We start from the raw sequence: 4,510 nt of genomic DNA, 5'->3' as shown, positions 1-4,510 counted from the left end.
TAATTCTACCAAAATAGTGCAACCCCCATTCCTGTAAAAATTACGTTCAAAAGTTAATGCAGCTTTTCTGTAACAAAGTAACCCAAGCATGATTTTTTATTGCAAGAAAAAATAAAATATTCTTCCCAAATATCGGAAACATACGTTTGACAATAGTTTTGTCCATTGATGTAATATATGCAATTTCTGTAATAGCTATCAAAAATGATATATCCAAGTATTATTATAAAACGTGCTAAAATTCTAAAATCCATACTGAACTCTACTACGTCATTAGCAATACTTGACACAAGAAGGCACTTATAGTTGCCAAAATAGCCATAATCTAATTAGGAATAAGTAATAAGTTTGTTAGGAAGCACACAATATGGTAGGCTTAGCTAGCTATGCCATTTTGCGGGATAGTGGATTTTTTGCCCCCTGGGCGAACGTGACGTCACAAACCAGGGGGTAAAATTCCGGCCGCGAACATTTGAGTTTCGCGACATCAGTTCGATGGGTTAAACGCGGTGTATTTTCACAGTTGTTAATTTTATCAGAACACATCAAATTATAAAAACCTAGAGGGTAAGGCCGGAATTTTACCACCTTCATGAGGTCAGCTCAAAATGTACGGCCCGGATTTATAGCTCTGGAATTTTACCCCCGGAATTTTGCCCCCCGGAACTTTACCCACGGAATTTTGCCCCCTGGCCAGATATATAAATTAGTGAGAATAATTAATTATCTCCATTAAGTTTTGATATAGTAAACATATTATTATTAAGTAGCATATCTATCTTAATATATTTGTAACATCAAGTAATCGAAGAGGGGTTTAAATTTAATTTTAAAATTCGAGTATCAGGATTTCATCTTTGAAGTCAACTACTGTATTGGTTAATATGACGTATAAACAAACATCTGAATGGTAATTGATTTGAAGATTTCTTTAACGATTTATTATACAACCGTGGTAAAACAATGTTTTTCGTTTGTATTGTAACAATAACAAAATATGCCTTATTGTTTCTTTACGAAGAAAATGTTCACCCAATTATCATTTTAATGAGCTACTCAGTTAATTTTACATAATTATTTACCTTTACCAACAGTTGGCCCCAAACGCAAATCCCGAACATCATAAAATTAAACAACGAATTCTGTTTACTTAGTTGAGATTACAAAAATAAATAAATTAAGATAGGCTACTTAACAATAAAATGTTTACAATTAAATAAAAACAGAAATATGAAAATCAATCATGCTTAATAATTTCTATATCCGGCCAGAGGGTAAAAATCCGGGGGTAAAAATGCGACCCTTACAGTACATCTTCAGTTGTCTAAACACTATGGTTATATGGACAGGGGGTAAAATTCCGGTTTTTATTGCTAATCTAATTAATCATGCTATGCCTATTTTCATTAGACTTCCAAATCCGCGGGGGTAAAATTCCGCCCGCGAACAAACTTATTTTGAGCGCTCAGGTACCACGTCATAGTAAAGACAGCTTTGCCCAGGGGGTAAAATTCCAGGGGGATAAAATTCCGGCGACACAATTTCGCTATTTAGCATGATTGGGTTAGTTATAGTCAGTTTAATTGTACGTTTCATGGGAATTGTCATAGATATAGATAAAACCATAGATAAAACAAAACGTACTAGCATGGTAAATTTTCTCATCCTTGTGGTCTTATGGAACAGCGGAATGCTGAAGCCAATTTTATTGTTATTTCTCTCCAGTGCTCTGTAGAGTCGTATTTTGTTTACAATTAAAATTTGTTTCTTGTTATACAAGTAATGTAAACCATCGTTTACCTTAATTACCTCCTCCTTGTTTAACTAAATAAAGCGATCTTATATCATAAACAATATCTCGTTCCCTAGTTATTTAACCAAACAGTGAAGCACAAATCATGAAATTTACCCTGAAATAAAGCAAAACAGCATTTTGTTGACACTAGCGATCAATGCCACCGGACATGAACTAGACACGAAAAACGAGTTTCAAAATTGTATTACCATAGATAAAACATAGTCCATTACCATACCCCTTTCAGACCCGGGAATTTTAGTCATCTCAACCGCTTTAAGTCCTGAGCAAATTTTGAATAAATGTTGGTTTTTAACCTACATTTCAAATACTAAAATTATTGATTAGGTTTGTTTTAAAGACGAAACCTTCATAATAACATTTTAACCATTTCAGTTTCAGCAATAATTAGCATTATATACGTTTAAAAACATAAATAAAACAGTCATTAACCTTAACAGTTGCCTCTTTCTCCTATCTTACCGGTGCGTGACGCTGAATTTTTATTTCAGGATTAGTGTTGCCTACAGTATTATTTTGAGGCTTCTGATTGGCTGAGGGAACATCATTACCGCGACGATACGGTTGGTGCCATCGGCCTCGGTTCGGTGGTGAAGTGGATAGAGTGCTGGGCTGATGATCCGAAGGACCCGGGTTCGAATCCCTCCCGTAGCACTATTTTTTGTATTGGATTTTTTTCATTATCAACAAGTTTGGTTGGTTTGGTTAGGTTATGACGGTTTAATTTTATAATTAAAACATTATGAAATTAAATTTGGCCCATTTATAGTTTTATTTTATGAACAGAAATATTTTTTCGGTTAAACCTTCATTTGATTTTTCATTATAAGCAAGTCTGGTTAGTTTGGTTAGGTTATGATAGTTTAATTTTAGAACAAAAAAATTATAAAATAGAATATGCGGCATTTATAATTTTAATTTATGAACAGAACTATTTTTTTCAATTAATAAACCTTCATTAGATTTTTTCATTGTCAGCACGTTTGGTTGGTTAGGTTAGGTTATGACGGTTTAATTTCATAATAAAAAAATATAAAATTGTATTTGAGGCATTTATAATTTTATTCTATGAACAAAAATAATTTTTCAATTACTAAACCTTCGTTATAGTCAATCAGAAGCCTCTAAATGACACTGTTGGCAAAATTAATCCTGAAAAACAAATTGTGCTGCCGTGACATTGCAACAAAACAATCAGTGTTACCATAAGACATGAAGGCAGACTGCAAAACAAAAATTCCCAGCTGATCTCCATAACCTACACAATCGATGCGTACAGGTCTGAGGGACGTTGTGGCAGCACCAGACTGTTATCTTTGAAAATCGCAACCCCGAGCCACTGCATTTCTGGCCGCGCGGCCAGACGCGCCACCAAAGCTCAGTGTGAAGATGTCCCATTTAAATCAATGCTAATGTAACGTAGCCACCATGGTGTCGCCACCGGTGTCACCAGTCACCACCATGGTGGCCCAGTGTGAAGGGGGGTCTGACTTAGGGGAGGTACAAATGAGGCATTTAGTTTAAAATTCCTCCGTGAACAGCGCTGTAGTAAAGAGCACTTTGGCAATAAAGGTTTACTAATCGCAAAAATAGTTCTGTTCATAAAATAAAATTATAAATGCCTCAAATTCAATTATTTTACTATTTTTAATTATAAAATTCAACTATCATAACCTAACCGAACTAACCAAACTTGCTGATAAAGAAATAATATAACAAAAGTTTAGTAATCGGAAAAATAATTCTGTTTATTAAATAAAACTAGAAATTGCTCAATTAAAATTTTATAATGACTTAATAATAGAATTAAACTGTAATAACCAAACCAAACCAACCAAACTTGCTGATAATAAAAAAAATCTAGGACAAAATGTTAATGCTACTAGCGGGATTCGAACCCGGGACCTACAGTCAAGATTCAAGATTCAAGATTCAAGATTCAAGATTCAAGATTCAAGATTCAAGATTTATTTCGGCCATTAAGTTGATTACAATAGGCTTTGTCTTACATAAAATAAATATCTAAAAATAATATTTCAGTCTTTTCCTGAAAAAAATAAAACATACAAAATAATAAAATAATCCACTGCAAACCAAACAACAGCACTTCTGTCAAAATCTTCACACAGCAAACCATGCAAAATATAATTGTCAAACAAACATACCTTTCAGTAGACGTACATGACATGACTTAATAAGTATTTAAGTTTTGTGCAGCCTTCATGGCATCAAAAAATTCATCAAATTTGTAATATGGGTTCAACTCAAGCCAATTTTTCACAATGGATACAAATTTTGATCTCCTCTGTATACCAGTATACCAGCCCGGCACGCTAACCGTTAGACCACCGAGGCCGATGGCTACCGAACGTTTTGTTACGGTAATGGCGTTCCCTCAGCTAATAAGAAGCCCTCAGCTGTCATCGTAGCCTCTTCTATACCTCCCCTGAGTAAATACCGTGTGAAGGGGGCCTAAGGCCTAAGGCCTAAACCATTGATTTCGATACGAAATCGAAATCTAGTTCACCGCTACTACTGACTCCAGTTCAGTCTTTTTGTGCTAGCTAACAACAAAACCCCAACAATTGATCTAGAAGCATCTAGAAGTTTTTTTTTTTATTACGAATGTTGCTATTGCTATAAAACCGCAGTTACGTGCTGAATGAAAGTCAATTTCCTCCTTTTGTTTTGTTG

The sequence above is a fragment of the Macrosteles quadrilineatus genome, unplaced genomic scaffold (assembly GCF_028750875.1).
Source record: "Macrosteles quadrilineatus isolate MER2022 unplaced genomic scaffold, UCM_ALF_1.0 Scaffold_9__3_contigs__length_116548681, whole genome shotgun sequence".
In the NCBI taxonomy this organism is placed as follows: domain Eukaryota; kingdom Metazoa; phylum Arthropoda; class Insecta; order Hemiptera; family Cicadellidae; genus Macrosteles; species Macrosteles quadrilineatus.
The sequence above is the reverse complement of the archived record's forward strand: the minus strand, read 5'-3'. Positions refer to the sequence as shown.